The sequence below is a fragment of the Plecotus auritus genome (assembly GCF_963455305.1).
Source record: "Plecotus auritus genome assembly, chromosome: 8".
NCBI classification, from domain to species: domain Eukaryota; kingdom Metazoa; phylum Chordata; class Mammalia; order Chiroptera; family Vespertilionidae; genus Plecotus; species Plecotus auritus.
In genome coordinates, this window is record NC_137782.1 from 92,897,603 (window position 1) to 92,915,467 (window position 17,865).

The following is a 17,865-nucleotide window of genomic DNA, read 5'->3' on the forward strand; positions in this document are numbered from 1 at the left end:
AGGCCAACACAAGCTTCTGGATTCCAGAACTAGGGTGCAGGGAGCACTTTTAGAAGCCCCAGAGACAATCACTTTGTGAGTTGTTGGCTCTGATTGGGTCCCATGCTTATCCCTGAACCATGGGACAGAATGGTCTGACCGGCTTGGGTTTTTTACATGTTCCCCATGGGCTGAGCCAGAGAAATTGAGGACCATGGTCAGTCATGGAACTGAGGAACGTAGAGAGAGCTGAGTGGATGCTGGATGTGGAACAAGAGATGTCCTTCATAATGAGCTTACTGAACACCCTGGGCTGGCTGGGGCGCAGCAGAAGGAGGCCCGCCCACATGAGGCTTACGGTCTAGCTGGAGGATTGACACCACCTTGATGGCCCTTTGCCTCCCATCCCCTCTGGCCTGGGTCCAGCACAGAGAGAGGAGTGAAGTTAACTGTCCATTGTTACCATGACACTTCCTGAGAGCAACAAAAGGCCTTTCACAGTGTGAAAGCAAAACCATGGATGTGCGAGGACCTGGAAGTCACAGAATGTGGTTGTTGAGGTGCCAGATGGAAGATACCCAACAGGTCATGTTCAGAGTTTGGAGCTAAAACAGACACACTCTTTAAAAAATCCATATAAGGCCAGCATTGCAGGTAAACCTTTCAGAGTGAAGGGCTCTGGCTGGTACTCAGAAACTGAAAACACATGGAAGGTTCTGGAAAAATCAGTGAGCAATGGGGCCAAGTTCTCTTACAGGTTTCCCCTTCACTCTGGCTGGATGCAGTCCTCAGGGGAACTGTTGTGTCAGGAACTGAGCCTCAGGGTCCCATCCCTCTCCCTGTCACCAAGACCCTTTTAAGGGAGAGTGGAGGGAGAGAACATAGAAAAACCAGGGAACAAAAAGAAGGCTGGAGCACAGAGAGAGATGGGGTGGGAGATGAGGATGGGGTGTGGGCTTGGCCAACCTTAAAGGAGCCTGAAAACCAAGATGAGCATCATCTTTATCCTGAGAGCTCAGGATGCCCTTGATGGGGTGAAGCCACGGTGGGACAGGGGTGAGTGCTGTGTGAATTTCCTGGGGCTTCTGTTAAGAATGACCACAAACTGGGCAACTTCGAACAACAGAAATGTGTTCTCATTGCTTTGGAGGCTAGAAGTCCAAAATCCAGGTGTCAGCAGGGACGTGCTCCCTCTGATGGCTCCAGGGAAGACTCTCTCCTGGCCTCTCCCAGCTCTGGTGGCTCCCACAGGCCTTGCTTTTTGTCTGTTTCCCCCATATTTTTGCTGTCTTGTTCCTTGCTATATACTTAGTGCTGAGAACAGTGCCTGACTGATGGTAAACATTCAAGACATCTTGTTGAATGAATGAGTGAATGAATGAATGAACAAATGAATGAATGAAAGATGAAACAAAAGAATGAATAAAAGGAAGGAAAGAAGGAAGAAAGAAAGAAACTAACTCACCCTGTGCTGTGCTGGTACACAGCACCTGGCGGGCAGCAAATCTCCAGACCAGCGATTTTCAGCTGATGTGCCGTGGGAATTTTTAAAACATACAATACCTGTTTAGTCAGGGGCACTGACCTCTTTTCCCTTAGATTGTTGAATGAAAAAAATGGCAGCCAACACAACAATAGTAGTCAGGTGAGATTGAATCAGAGTTATACTTATTTTTTTTTTTTTTGTCAGATCGGTAAAAATAAAAAAAAAATAATAATACATTTTTTGGTGTGCCTCAGAATTTTAGTAATTAGTTTATGTGTGTCATGAGATGAAAAGATTGAAAATCACTGCTCTACACTGGTGAGTGATAGGGAGTGGTGAGGTCTGTGGTAAACTGATGTGTTACCATCTAGAGGGGGCACCCACTGTCCCACTCCAGCTCACTGCTGCCTGCTGTTTAGTTTTCAGGATTGAGTGGGAAGAAATCTCGTGAGCTGAGAACTCTAGGGCACTGGTGTGCAGCTCTGGACAGCGCACCGCAGCGAGCCAGTTGCCACCCAACAAAGCACAGAGGCAGCTCTGCCTGGGTCCATGGGACCAGGCACTTGTTTAGCAGAGGGGCTGAGTTTACAGAAACTGAGAGGGAGGGGTGAAACATGTAGCTGAAGCCCTCTGCCCACATACCAGCTGCAGACCCTGTGGGAAGCCCCTTCTCAGCGGGGTCTCCAGGGCTGCAGGAGGCTTTACCTTTGCCGGGCCCTGACCAAGGCCGTTCTCACTCCTGGGGTGTGATTTCGCCAGGTGGCAGAAGCTTGTCAGCGCTGGCTGTGCGTAACCAGATGCACAGATGTTCAAAACTCAGAAAGGTGCTAAAGAGGCTTCTGGGCAATTGAATGGGGTCGGGGGAAAGAAGCTCTGGAAATAAAACAAGCCTATCACCAGGACAGTGTAAGGGGCCTTGCTGGGATTGACAGGGGTCCTGCCCATGGGAACAGTTAGGTCAGGCATGGCCCTCCCCTCATAGCGTCGTGAAGGGGCCATACCAACCAGCGCCCAGCATGGGGGTTCAACCTGCCACCCACATATAAGTCAGGGGTTTCCCCTCCCCACCCTGCCCAATGCCTCAGGTGCTGGTAGTTCATCCCCCCTTCATTCACTCACTGCCTCATTCATTTCTCAGCACGCATGTGCTTCCATGTACCACGGTTCTGGTGCTGTGGGGATGTCAGGGAGCAAGATGCACAGGTCTGCCCTCTAGCTCTGTCATCGAGTGGCTCAGATGGAAAATATGTGAGTATGCAATGCAAGGTTGGGAACTGGGGGAGCCCCATGCCCCGATTCAACACCCACCTGCCTCAGTCCTCTCCAGCTCTCCACAACACTACTGTCTCTTCTCTTTCTCCATAGACCTTGAAGGTCCATACCAACAAAGCCAAGTTGTTCACCACCAAACCTGGGCACCCCTCCTAGACACTGGGGAGGGGGTACGCTGTTCCAGTGAGGGAACGGGTTGCCTTCCTAAGGGGGCTGTGGGTGTGAGGGCTAGCTGTTGTTGCCGCCTCATAAAAACACAGGAAACAGAATAAAAGCAAAGAAAAGGCAAGGATTGCATATCAGGGGTTGTATCAAGCAGGTGGGAGGGTTCATGTGTTTTCTTGTTAATGTCCATCTTCTCCACTTGCTTGAAATGATCACACTAACATTTATTGGGTGCTTCTATGTGCTGGTACTCAGAGCTCTCAGAACAGAGACTGGCAAGATGGCTTGCCCCTCCCCTCCCTTCAAGCCAAACATTGGCAAAACCACTGGACTGGAGTCAGGAAACCAATGCAGTATTCTTCTAAATACTTTATATTTTATTTATTCACTTAAGTCTCATAAGACCCTATGAGGAAGGGACGATCATGACCTCCTGTTTATAGTATAGGAAATTCAGGCACAGAGAGGCTAAGTAAGGTGCCCAAAGACACATAGCTGGAAAGAGAAGGAGTCTGGGATGTGAACACAGGCCCCAGGTCCTACGTTCCTTTTTTTAAAAAAAAATATATTTTATTGATTTTTTACAGAGAGGAAGAGATAGGGATAGAGAGCTAGAAACACTGATGAGAGAGAAACATCGATCAGCCGCCTCCTGCACACCTCCCACTGGGGATGTGCCTGCAACCAAGGTACATGCCCTTGACCGGAATCGAACCTGGGACCCTTCAGTCCACAGACCGACGCTCTATCCACTGAGCCAAACCGGTTAGTTAGGGCAGGTTCTACATTCTTAACCACTATGCTACATTGCTTTTTGGTGAAGTGAGGGCAGGGACCATGCCTGCTTGCTCAGCATAGGGTTCCTAGCTTCTGGCTATTCTGTACCTATTTGTGCAATGAATGAATGAAGTCACTTTTACCAGGGTGGATGCTGCCTACTTCTGTGAGGCTGCCTGGGCTGTTTTTGTTTTAATTTGTGTTTAGCAAGTGCTTAGCTCTTGGCACATGGAAGTTAACTCAGAAAATGTCCAGTGAATGAATGATTGAATGAGTAAAAAGGGCATGAGGGAGAGAGTGGGTGATTCTGAAATTGCACAGGGCTAAGAGGCAAAGACAGAGAGGGACTGAGCCCCAAGGACTCACTACATCCCAGCAGCTCCGAAGAGCAGCAGCTGTGAAGTCATAGGCTTGAGGCCAGATCCATGGGACATGGTGAGCACCCGGGAGGCCCCTGTTTATTCTCTATGTTCCCAGAATGTGGTGTGCCGTGGGCACTCAGCAGGTGGCAGCTCTGTGTGTTCCTGTGTTCCTGCACACACACATGCATGCTGTCGTTGCTGCATTCAGCCAGGTTACTGGCTCCGAGAGCCCTGGTCCTAAGCCCTCCCAGTACCTTGTCAAGTTTGTACCAAAGTGCTGTGAGCTCAGTGTCCTCATCATTCCTTTCTGCAGGTGCTGGGTTAAATGAGAAAAGGCAACAAAGTGCCAGCGCAGGGCGAGGCCTGCAGGGGACCCTTCATATATGGTAAGTGGGAAGACACTGGTCTCTGTAGGTATCTGGGTATCAATTTACACACAGACCAGGCCAGTGGTGTCCTCAGGAGCCATGCAACGGAACAGAGAAAAGGAACTTTTCCACCTTCATCTTTATGTTTGTTATAATTTCTAAAGAAATGTACTAAGGATGGGATGACATGGTGTTAATTCTGGAGATTTCTGTTTCACTTTAGGCTCTTTCTGAAAAAATCCACAAGCCAGAACAGCAGTAGCCAGAGCCGGCATGGCTGCTGGGAGAGAGTCCTGCCTTTGGAAGGACGTGGGACCCAGTGTTGTGTCTGGACCCGTGCTGTTTGACTCTGGTAAGTGCACAGACTGTCTTAGGGTGGGCTTTTTGCTTTCTTTTGGGTGTGGCTGAGTGGCCTGAAGGGGCCAGGTCTGGAGTTACCCCTCCCCCCATAGAACCATCTCTACCTGCTTGTTTTTGCAAACATTGGCAAAACCACCGGGCTGGAGTCAGGAAACCAATGACAGTGCCATTCACTCATATAGCCCTTCATTCATTTCAGATGTTTATTATCGGATACATGGGAAGATCACAAAAGGTGCCTGGAAACAAAACCCTCATGGTTATGCCACTAAGTTTAAATGAGCAAAATGCTTGCATTTTCAGGGCATAGCTGGAGCCATTAGGTTGTAAGCAAGGACATGGAATACAGAAGGCTTGTACCACCAGAGGGTGTTTGATGGGGCTGTTAGCACATAAGGCAGCAGGTAAGGGCCCTCAGCCTTCACCTCCTGGCCAGCCAGAGAATGGTGTGACCCGTCCCACTGCTCCAAGACAGCGAAGGTGATGTGCTGGTAGCCAATGCAGGATGGGACCAGAGGTCAGTGAGGAAGGTACCATCAGCAGTGACTGAGGGACACTGACCCTTTGTGCTTTGGACATGAAGGGAGGTGAAGGTCTGCTGGGGTGGCCCATGAGGGCATGTCCCCTCGCCCTGCCCATGCCAGCACACACCAGCCAACCGGCTCCCACCTGCCAGGGTGGCATGTCTTTGTCCAAGGCCTTTTTGTGTCAGATTTGGCATACTTGGGCAGGGAGGCTAAAGTACTGGGGATCAACGCCCGCCCTCCCACTCCCCTCCACCCCCCGCTAGGAGTAGTCCTCCGCTACAGACAGGACTGATGCCTGAACCTGCCTGGGACAACTCCCAATGTCCCAGCTTCATTAAGTTTGGTCACTTGGGTGGTAGCTGGTTCAAGGTGCTCTGCATTCAAATTCTTGCCTCCAGGTCTTCTTCTAGAAGCTTGCTATCTGCTCTCATGACTCTTAAGCAAGGAGACAGACCATAAAGCTAACAGGGGAGCCAAGGCTCAGCCTAGAAAGAGCAAACACCTTTATTTGGATTGTTTGCCTGTAGGGGACTGCAATGCAGGAAACTCTGGGAGGAATTCAGAAATATTGATCGGGTGCTTCTTCCGTGAGTGTTGGGAAGGGGAGGCAAGAGGTGGCCCCTTAGTCATGGGGCCAGGGACAGTCTCGCTAAGTGGAGCTGCAAAGCACAGGGAGGGTACAGTGTTCCAGGCAGAGGGCCCAGCATGGGCTCAAGCACCGAGGGAGGGATGAGTGCTGGAGGGCCACACAAGCTTGTATGACATGTGCATCGTGAGCGAGGTGGGGTGGTGGGAAATGGGATGCAGGGAGGGGAGGTCCAGGGGACCAGATTGAGAAACGCTATGCACGGCATTGCTAGTGATGGGCTTTAGCAGGCCCCCTGCCATGGCCAGATTACGTTCTGAAGAGATCACTCAGGCTACTGTGTGTGATCCAGTCAAGAGTTCACCTGAAGATCCCTTCCTGCCCCGCTCCTCCACTCCGGCCCACCGGGACCCTCCGCCTGGAGCCATGAGCAGGAAGGCCGGGGCAGAAGTGACTGTCATTCTGTCTGAGCCAGCCATCTTGCCAGTCACCTTGCTGTTTCCAAAAGCACTTTACCTCTGGGCCAGGTCTGGGAGAATGAAAGGGGCTCCACGCGGCCTTATATAACAGTTGGACTTCCCTCTGGGCTGGAAATGGCTCCTGTCAGCCCATCAGCCCCTGAGAGCACGCCTTGGATCTGATAAACAGACGCTGGCAAATGGGAGTTTTGAAGGTGGTGCCAAGCTCTGTGGTTTGGACTGGTTCTGTGAGGGAAACAATCGAAACAGCTAACCATCTGCAGGAGGGGAAGTGGGGAACTCGCTGAGACACAAAGAGGCAGTGTGGGCATAGGCAGGCAGCGGGTACCACAGCCTTGCAGACTGCCACCAGCCCGCCCAGCAGGCCAGCGTATTGATTCACTACCCTTCCTTCTGGTGGCGCCTCCTTCAGAGGTAAAGGGGGCTGGCGGGGGGGGGGGGGTTCCAGGAGTGGGGTGGGAAGGAAGACTGGTGGGTGATTTCGTAGGGAGCTTTTGGGGACAATAAGCTGTCCTTCACGTTTGACGATGTGACGTAGAAGCTGTAAACCCTTTGCTTGTTTGCCATTTGGATGGTTGTGAGCTGAGTGAGGCATTTTCCCTCTCCCAGACTTCCTGTGGCACGATCTGCCAAAGCCTGGCTGAGGGTCCCTGCTTTGGGCTGGTTAGGAGGCTGTGGAGCCATAGGGACCTCACTCCAGCATTCCTTTAGGACCGAGGACAGGGTCACCTGCAGGTGTGGGTTGGCTGGTGCTGGGCTCTGCTCAGTTCCTTCAGAGCCCTCTTCTCTCTAAGGTTCTGGCACTAATGACATTTTGGGCAAATACTTCCTCATTGTGGGATGTTCAGCAGCATCTGCCCTCTACCCACTGGGGGTCGAATCATCCCGTTGAGAACCTCTGTGGTAGAGGATGACCTGGCATGATCTGAATGCCATCTGCTTCCCTCTCATCCCATTTCTTCACCTGTGTCAGGGTTGTCGTGCCTGAATTCTCATTCACGGCCAGGATGCTCTCGCCCAGGAGTCTCCTGCGGGTGCGGGTGCGGGGCAGGGGCCCTCTTCAGGTGGCCTCAGCAGGTTGCCGGACACATGAGAGAATTGTGAATCCCCTGGACCGAGCTGGGGCTTTGAGCAAACATTCAGATAGTTTCTTCCCATTGTTCTCATGGACTGAAATGGGGCCGTGGCTGGCAGGTGGTGATACTCATGGACCACGCCAAAGCCAGCACTGAGAGCAAGCTGGAAACCTTAGAAACAAGAAGGTTTCCTTGCAAGAGCACCATTGCTTGGATTGGTGATGAGGTAGGGCAGGACCGAAGCCTTGCTTTTGGTGGAGTGGCAATTCCAACACGGAAAGGGCCTTGAAGATGAAGAGATGAGGTGTTGCTAAGACCTTATTAAAAGGACACGTCGCTGAGGAGTGGTGGGCCTGCAGCCCACCTGCCGCTCTTCCTGAGGGGCGAAGCACCCATGCCGTCTCTAGGGGGAAACTGGTTTTGTCTAACATCTTGGAATAATTCATTTATTCTTCTGCTCTCAGTAAAACCCACTGGCCTTGCGAGGACCTTCCCATCATCACAGAACTCTGTTTTGTATAAAATAAATTGGTTCCGTTGGCGTCTGATTCATCTCCACTGAATGCAGCAAAAATAGTGTTTTGTGAGAAATAGTTGCTGTCCAGTAAGCAGGGAGAGGCTTCTCTTAACAATGCCTCCTGCCCTTTGAAAACAGGAAGTTACAGCTGCCAAAAGCAAATGAGTTCCGGGCAGGCCGGGTCCAGCTCCAGACCTGCCCCCTGGTGCCCACCTGTGGGCTGCAGGTCCGCCTGCCCAGCCTTCTCACCCGCTCTTGACACCGCGGGCGATTAAGCCTCTGTCCACTCGGCCCTCCTTTTGGCCCAACCTTTCTGGTGCCAACAATGTCCCTGTTCTTATGCAGAGGAAACGTCTGTCTTCCCCCTCATCTCTCCTCTTGGCTCCTCTCTTAATCCTCAGATTGCAAGTATGCACTCTAAATGTGTTTTTTCCTCAGATAAGTTGAAAAGAGGAGGCAGGTGCCAGAGGTTTCCAACAAGCACTGGAGATTCTTTTTTCTGGGCTTGGTGTTGAAAAGGAGCATTGTTGTATTGGTTCTTTTTTTAAAAAAATTCTTTATTGTTGAAAGTTTTACATATGTCTCCTTTTTCTCCCAATGACCTCTCCCCACCCACTCCTGTCCCCCAGCCCATGCTCCCACCTCCCTAGTGTCTGTGACTATTGGTCATGCTCATACGGATGGGTACAAGTCCTTTGGTTGATCTCTTACTCCCCACCCCCCTGCCTTCCCTCTGAGGTTTTACAATCTGTTCCGTGCTTCGGTGTCTCTGGATCTATTTTTATTTATCAGTTTACTAGAGGCCCGGTGCACATATTTGTGCACTGGTGGGGTCCCTCGACCTGGCCTGCAGGGATCGGGCCAAAACTGGCTCTCTGACATCCCTCAGGGAGTCCCAGATTGTGAGAGGGTGCAGGCCAGGCTGAGGGACCCCACCGGTGCATGATCAGGGCTGGGGAGAGACTATGAAAGGGCTCCAGGGCATGTCCGGCCCATCTCGCCCAGTCCTGATCAGCCAGACCCCAGCAGCAAGCTAACCTACCGGTTGGAGCATCTGCCCCCTGGTGGTCAGTGCGTGTCATAGTGACTGGTTGAACAGTTGAACGGTTGGAGGGACAATTAGCATATTAGGCTTTTATATATATAGATGTTCATTATATTCCACAAATGAGTGAGATCATGTGATATTTATCTTTCTCTGACTGGCTTATTTCACTTAGCATAATGCTCTCCAGGTCCATGCATACTGTTGCAAATTGTAAGAGTTTCTTCTTTATTACAGCAGCGTAGTATTCCATTGTGTAGATGTACCACAGTTTTTAATTCACTCATCTGCTGATGGGCACTTAGGCTGTTTCCAAATCTTAGCTATTATAAATTGTGCTGCTATGAACATAGGGGTGCATATATTCTTTCTGATTGGTGTTTCTGATTTCTTGGGATATATTCCTAGAAGTGGAATTACTGGGTCAAATGGGAGTTCCACTTCTAATATTTTTTTTTAATCCTCAGCAGAGGATATATGTTTATTGATTTTAGAGAGAGGAAGGAAGAGAAAACGAGAGAGAGAAATATCAATCAGTTGCCTCCCATACTGGCCCCAACTGGGGATTGAATCTGCAACCAGGGTATGTGCCCTGATCGGAATCCAGCTGCAACCTTGGCATATCAAGACTACGCTCCGACCAACTGAGCCACTGGCCAGCTGCAATGAAGCTGTTGACAGTCAGCACGGTGTACTTCACTCACGGGGGGCCCCACAGGATAGGGAACACCTGCGGGGAGGCTCCCAATAGAGCAGACGATGACCTGCAGTGTGACCCTGGGCCACAGCCTCTGGGCCTGGGCTGTGGGAGCTCTTTAACCCATTCTTCTGTAAAAATGAGACACTGGGGCACTGGAGACCCAAGACCCTGGTCTGGAACCTGACTGGAGATGCCAGGCGCCAAGGAGCCACCCAAGCTCCCAGCCTTGGAGAAGGCACCTGAGGTGTGAACCAGGGCCAGGCCCGGGAGGGAGACTGTGCTGGAAGGAACATTCATTTTATTGGTCATTCGTGCTTAGAAAAGTGGGGCTGGTGGAAGGTGGGCACATGGCCCATGGCCATGGCGGAGCCACAGGGGGAACTGCTGGTCCAGTGTCCCAGGGCAGGAAGGGCAGGGGCCACAGGCCCTCCAGCAGAGCATTGGCTGAGGGGGCATCTCCTTGTCCTTTTGGAAATGTCCCAAGACTAAGGCTGGCCCTGGCCCCTCCCTGCCCTCCTCAGGCCTGCTGCGTGTCTGTGTCAGCCATGACCCTCCTTGGGAGTCTAGTTCTGCCTCTGGGCCTTGCTGTCCCAGCTTCAGGGAGGAGGAGCCATGGATGGAGCAGGACTCACACTGGCAAGTATCCTCCAGTCCAGTCCTGGCTCTGGCGTTCTCAGGGGTGCAGTACACAGGCAGGTAGCCCAAGGTCAAGGTAGCTCCTGGGGTTTGTGTGGCTGTGGCCGGCACAGCCTGGACATCAGAGCCTACTGCTGGGGCGCCAGGTCCACCACAGGCTTCTGGACGCTGAAGGCCGTGATGAAGATGTTGTCCACGATGGTGATGAAGACGAGACCTGTGGCTAGGTTGTTGAAGTCAACTTGGCGCGCTTGGTTGGGTTGTTGAGGTTGTACCTGACCAGGAAGATGAGCAGCACGCCCACGCAGATCTGCAGCACCAGGGAGATGGAGATGGCACCACCAGGAGCACAAAGAAGCCAAAGCTAGGGCCCTGGTCGATGACTGCCTTCGGCTGTGAGGTGTTGGCCCTCAGCAGGGTGATGTCCAGCATGCTCTCTGCCGTACTCTTCTTGTTGGTGTAATGGTTCACACTGATGGGCCTGTTCCTGCCCCAGCGTGTCGGCGGGGCATCCGGGGCATTGGGCAAGTCCAACCGCAGGTCACCGTTGAGCTTGTAGCCCTCGGGGGCCGAGTCCATGGTGCACACGGCCGCCACTGCCTCACTCTGAGTCTGAGACCCCCCGCTCTCCGCTGCGGGTCCATTTTTAATTTTTTGAGGAAACTCCATGCTGTTTTCCACAGTGGTTGCACCAGTTTGCATTCCCACCAGGCTGCACAAGGGTTCCCTTTTCTCTACATCCTCCCCAGCACTTGCCACTTGTTTATGGTAGCCATTCTGACAGGTGTGAGATGGTACCTCACTGTTGTTTTGATTTGCATTTCTGAGATATTAGTGGCTTTGAATATGTCTCCTGGCCTTCTGTATGTCCCCTTCTGAAAAGTGTCTATTTAGGGCCTTTGTCCATTTTTTGAGTGGATTGTTTATCTTCCTTTTGTTCAGTTGTATGAGTTCCCTGTAAATAATGGAGATTAAACCCTTATCACTTTTAACATTGGCAAATATGTTCTCCCATGCAGTGGGCTTGTTTTATGATTCTTGAGCACAAGTTTCTGGCCCAAGAAGCTTCCCGAAATTTACTCTGTTGCAGGTGAACAGAAACCCTAAGCGAACTGCCTCAGGTAAAGAGGAAATTTATTGGCTCATATTGTTGAAAAGGCCTATGGCTTCAGCTGGATCCAGGAGCTCAGAGGAGTTCTCAATTTTGCTTTCCCCTCTTGACTTCATTCTCAGGTGAATTATCCCCTTCAGCGGGTGAAATGCCACCACCAACTTCAGGCTCACATCCTTTCACTGTAGAAACTGCAAGCAGAATGGATATTGAACAGGCAAAAATGACACTGCTATTGGTCACAGAAATGGCACAGGTGATAGATGTCCATAGATGTAAGCAAATGCTTGTACTTATCTTTATGTTTTCCAGCACTTCCCAAACATTAAACAATGAACATGGGCTTAGTTAGGGATACTTTGGTGGCAAATAACAGACACCCTCTCAAACTAGCTTAAGAAAAAATAATTATTTTTTAAAGAATTAAGGATGGGGTTGGGGATGGGAATGAAGAGCAAGCTGTGAGGCCTGACTTTGTGAGTGTGTGACAAGGAAACTGGGAATCCACTCAGAATCAGCATAGAAGCCCCTCTCTGAATGACCGATGGCTGGCTGTGGGTTGACTTCAGTCTCTCTACATTGGATGTTTTCCTTTTCTCTGCTTAGTGCAGGACAGGGCCACTGCAGGCAGTTCCCCCAGCCTCTCAGAGTCACTGGGAGTCTGTGCTCCCCTCCAGTTCTCAGGAGAGAGAGTCCGATGGGGCCAGCTTAGGGGAGGGGCCACCCTAAGTCCAACTTTTAATTTTAGAATAGTTTTAAATTTCCAGAAAAATTGAGAATATAGTACAGAGAGTTTCCATATATTGCACACCCATTTTCTCCTGTTAACATATTAATATTGTCTGATTGTTATGCTTAACAAACCACTATTGATTCATTGTTATTTACTGAAGTCCATACTTTATATAGATTTGCTTTGTTTTTTCCTAATGTCCTTTTCCTGGTCCAGTATCCCACCCAAGTCACCCCAGCACATTTAGACATCATGTCTCCCTAGGCTCCTTTTGGCTCTGAGTTACTCAGACTTTCTTTGGTTTTGATGACCTTGACATTTTGGAGGACACTTAATCATATATTTTGTAGAGTGGCCCTCATTTGAGATTGATCTTATGTTATTCTCACAAGTAGACTGTGGTCATGGGTTTGGGAGGGGAAGACCCAAATAGGCCTTCTCATCACATCATGTCAAGGGTACATGCTATGAACCTGACTTATCACTGTAGGTGTTGACAGAGGTCATGTTTGCTAGGTGTCTCCACTTTACCTTTTAAAGTTCCCTTTCTTCCCTTCTGACTTCTTGTCAACTCTTTTCTTATGCTGTTGCTGTCATTGACTTATAAAGTACCCATGGCATCATTCTCTGCCTGAATCTGATGCAAGAGGAAGTGGAATGTCATATCAATTTAAATGCATTGGGAACACAGTTTCTTTGTTGTTTTTTTAAAACTCTTTCAAAAATACGGGGTTTCCTCAAGGAAAGAGAGCATTCTGTCTGAAACGCTGTGCCCTCCAGAATGAAATCTGGAATGAGGTTTGGCTTCTTTTCCAGGTGATACAATTCATATTTGAATGACTTATCAAAAGAAGTAGATTTCTCTTAAATGTTGTTTTCCAAGTATTGTGAATTTATGGGAGAAAAAAGAGTGACTCAAATGACTGGGGACTCCTGAGTTTTCTTGTGAACACACTGAGTGTGCTTTAGAAATGTTATTGCCTAAAGAAACTAGGCTTTAAACGTGCCTACAATATAAATGAACATTTCATTTTAAACAAACAAATAAACCCCCTCACACACTACCTCTGTGCTCCTAATAACCTGACTATTGTTTTTTTTACCCCCAAGCAATTTTGGGAAATAAAAAATTTATATTTTTTCACTATGGCAGCCAAACTTTTTCCTTTTCTTTTTTGTTAAAGCTGCCAGATATTACTTGCCTTAAAAGAGGTGCTTTGAGTACCAGGAAGGGGCAAGCTAGATGAATGATGGGTGACACTATTTCATGAGTGTGTTTATGAAAGAAAATACTGTGCATTGCTGGGTGGTTGATCAGCCCAATAGGAACATAGTGCTTGCTCATGGCCATTTGCTTCTCAGCACGTCCTTCAGGCTGGAGTGTGGGCAGGATGCATGTGTGCACATCACAGCTTCTCATGCTAATACTCTACACACTGTCTGCACACCAGCACTCTTGTGAAAGACAGCCATGGCAAGTGACTGCAATCCAGCTCAAAATGACTTAAGCAAAACGATCATTCATTGGCCACCCAAATCCAAGGCAGGGCAGTAACTAAGAGGTGCAGTGCCACTAGGCTTCTGAAATGGCCTCAAGTCAGGAGAAATGGGCAACCCCTTGAGCAAGGTGGACCTTGCCTGGCCAGCTCTCCCGCATGGCACGCCAACTGGACTGCTGTGGGCAATGGGGTATGCTTGTTGCCACAGAGCCCCAGGCCCCACTGTTATCTGCTGTGTCATTTGGGAGGCCTGCCTGGCCCAGGTACGCCATGGCCCATCTGCCACTCTCATCCTCTGCTCCTCAGGTTGCTCACTCAGAGCATTCTGTTCTACCCAGCAAAGGGCCTACGGTCTTTCTAGCCAGTGCTAAACTCAAGCCCAGACCCGAGACAGAGCCTTTTGGCACCCGATAGCTGGAGCAAATGTGAGCCTCTCAGGAGGGAAATGCTGGGTGCAGAATTTCACAGGGCTCAGGCAGTTTTAGAAATAGGCTCATAGAAAATGATCTCTGTCCGGTGCTGTGGCTGCCTCTGCCCCCTTATCTTCATATTTGCTCCAGGGTTTGATACTGGAGGAGAATCCCATCACGTGTGCTCAACTTCAGCTAATTAACTGTCTCCTACAAAGGAAAAGGAATTCCTGGTGGCATACTTTGCATATGTATGTATATACACCCTCCGTTCCCACCTGTCCACACCTCATTCAGAATCAGGGGAATCCTTTCAGCCCCACCCTCGCCTGCCTTATCCCCTGGGCTTGTATACACAAACCCTGCTTACAGTATTCTGCGAATTGATGGGATTTTCAAGAGCAAATCTGACCACACCCAGTTCTTTTTATTTTACTATTATTTACTTAGCTTTTCAGAAAGTCTTTATTTTTCTGTTATGAATAACTGCTTTTTGTAGTTTTCCCAAATGATTCTATAAATTTCATAATTTTTATGTGCCTGACTGGGATCCATGAAATAAAGTACAGTTCCCCATCCAAAGGCATATGAAAAGGCTCAGATTAAACTGCTTTCCATGTTCAGGAACAAGCCTGACTTTAAATTACTCCTTTAAATTAGATGGGAATTTGGTACAATTTTCATAGCATTTTTAATCATGATGTTTTCTTAGGCACCATTCCATCAAGTGACAGCTTTCCAGAAGTTGTAGTATCACAACTTGAGTGTAACTGCAGTTTTGTTTAAAACCGGAATTGTGCTGAACGTGGCTTTCTTTTTAAAGCGAAAATACATGCTTTGTGTATAGTTGTAAAACACTGATGTCCTAGGTCCCCATTACTTTTAATCAAGAGTGATTATACTCGGGTGAGAAGTAAATTTATGTGTTAAATGATGAAACTTCAGGTTGTAGTAAAATGAAAAAGAAAAGGAAAAAAAGATGTTTTTTGATTGAGGCTTTACAGAATAGGATTTATATTTAATCAGAATGACTAAGGACCCATTTCTGGTAATGAAAGTATGGTGTCTTAACCCAAAAGAAGCCAGTGGAATTGTTAAATATTTTATTTTTGTCATCTATTTACTATTGCAACCTCAACTAGGTATATATTGATATGAAATACTTCTAAAATATAGTCTTTTAAAAAAAATAATGGAACCTATGCAAAAAGATCACATACTGCTAGACAGGATGTTGAAATGATTGGTGTTTAATGTTTTTTAAAGCCTTCGTTTTTGTTAGCATAAAGTCCCTTCAATTATTTTTCATTTCCAGTAGGGTTTCATTGTGAGGTTTATTGTATCAAGCCAGTATAAAGTTTTACAATTTAGTTATTCTGAATTCCAAGTCATTTAAGGTAAAAGTGGAAATGTGAATCTTCATAAATTAATTTCTTCTTCTCTTACATCTAAGTCCTCATCCTTTTCATCATCCCCTTCTGCTTGTTGATTCTTTCTAAGTTGACAGGTGGGTACTTGTCCTGTTCCAGATACACACTTAGCTAACTGTGATCTCTGAAGAGGCCACTTTGAATTCGTTCCTGCAATATCTAAATGAGATGACTTATCTGGTGGATACAGAGATTTCGGAAAACCTCTTAGTCATCTTCTTCAATCAAGCTTTTGTATATGTTGGTAGGCAGCAGTGTAGGCCTCTAAAGGTTTACCATGAAATAACATTTCAGTAGTGATACATTCTGAAAATAGGGCCTTTATATTATTTATTTTCTGCTTTTCAAAATTGTCAGTAGTTTCCTCCAGATGACGAGTTGTTCAGGTAGCGCCCCAGGTAGCTCTCTGTAGTTTGGTTTCTGCCTGTGAAATAACAGGGCAGTCAGATGGGTTTTGCTGGCATGTTCTTTCTGAGTTAACTATTTGGCTTCTTGATTCCTGGCTGTTAATGTTGCTTTGAGTTCATCTCCCTTCATTTTTACAATGGTTCCATAAGCTTTTTTTAAAAAAAGTATTTACATATATATATATATATATATATATACATATATATATATATATATATATATATATATATATATTTAAGTTTATTGATTTTAGAAATAGAGGAAGAGAGGGAGGGAGGGGAGAGAGAAACATTGATTTGTTGTTCCATTTATTTATGCATTCATTGTGTGATTCTTGCATATGCCCTGACCAGAGATAGAACCCACAACCTTGGTGTATGGAGACAACACTCTTAACCAACTGAGTGACCCTACCAGGACCTTAGCTTTCAATGGTTCAACTACTTTGGCTTCAGGTCTTTCAACTGCTGCTTGTCGGTAATCCTGAAGTTTGACAAACTCATCAGCAAAGCTTTACAGGCCCTGCTCTAAGTTTGGGGTCTCTGTAGAGGCATACACGTTTGTTTCATTCACCAGGAGGTCTGCTTTGTCTCGCACTCTGGGAGTTTCTGCACGTAAGTAGCAAATACTTGGCACAGCTCTCCAAAAATGCTTCTTCACATTTGTGACAGCATTTTGCAGGTGTCTGGTTTGAGCATCCCAGCTTTCCAAGCTGCACCTCAACATTTGCCTCCTGTACCATTGGGGCCCAACAAAGGGGCTCTGATGGGCTTGGGCATGCACTGGGGCAGGAGTCGCTGCTGGAGCCTGAGAGCTCACCCCCAGTTCTTTTTATATGTACTGATTTAGAATCCAAACACGGTGATTCCTGGGGAGACCAGGTGATTCCTGGGGAGAGAACTAGGAAGAAGACAGACAAAGTCCATGCCTGCATGGAACTTACAATCCAGTGGGAGTTTTCAGCTTGGCACAGCCTTCAGGCTTGTCAGGCTTAGAAGGCGTTGCATCCATCCTGAGCTCTGTTGAACTGAGCTACTTCATAGCCACCAGGTACCAACATCAGAGTTCACAGGACAGCAGATGGGAAAACATGACAAACACACAGGAAACAGTAGACATTCCCTGCTTGTTACCCGTGTGATCTAAGGCAGTTATTTAACCTGTGATCTCAGTTTTCTCAGGCTCTATAAATGGGACCCATTATAATGGGTCCACTACATGGTGTTCATGAAGATTAGCAATAGTAATAGTGCTCTCCATTTATTGAACACACATTATGTTCCATGCATTATACTCAACACCACTTAGTCCTTCCAACCATCCTAGATAGATAACCATCATATTCCCATTCTACACATAGGCGCACTGAGCCTCAGGGAGTTTAGTAACCATTCCAAGGTCACACAGCTTTTAAGTGGCAGAACCAGGACTCCAAAGATCTCAAGAAAAAGTGATTCTATAGATGAGAAAAAAGACCATTAGAAGGATAATTGACATGGCAAAGTTTCAGATAATGTATGATGCAGTGATGACATTTCAAATTTTTTAGACCATCAGGGCACCAGGCACTGTGCTGAGAGAGGTTGGTATGGCCGATGTGGTGTGGGAGTTATTGGCACCACGATTATCAACATTTTACACATGAGGAAGCTGCAGCTCCCAGAGAAGACTGACCTGTGCAGGGACACACAGCCAGGAAGTGTGGGGCCAGGTCAGAGCCACACTGCTCTCCAGGCCTTGCTTTCCACACCCATCCTATGGCCTGTGTATAAAGCATCAGCACAATGTGTACGGCAGCTTTCCTATTGAAGCAGTTACTAAATTCCTAAAAAAGATTGGGAAAGCAGTTCACAGGATGATAATATGTAAAAACACAGAGGACCCTGGAGGATGACTGGTTAGCCAGAGACGGGTAAGATTCCTCAGGGAAGGAACAACC

General features: G+C 47.9%; 2 pseudogenes across 2 annotated transcripts; both read right to left on the minus strand.

Annotated features, from left to right (window-relative positions):
• Nucleotides 1-10,463: 10,463 nt before the first annotated feature.
• LOC308256124 (ninjurin-1-like) lies at nt 10,464-10,914 on the minus strand (annotated as a pseudogene). Its single transcript has one exon. The product of its transcript is annotated as a ninjurin-1-like (transcript).
• A 4,593-nt stretch (nt 10,915-15,507) lies between these two features.
• Nucleotides 15,508-16,652, minus strand: LOC308256612 (CBY1-interacting BAR domain-containing protein 1-like; annotated as a pseudogene). The gene is made up of 2 exons: nt 16,317-16,652; nt 15,508-15,942 (listed from the first exon to the last, which is right to left on the minus strand). The product of its transcript is annotated as a CBY1-interacting BAR domain-containing protein 1-like (transcript).
• Nucleotides 16,653-17,865: the final 1,213 nt, after the last annotated feature.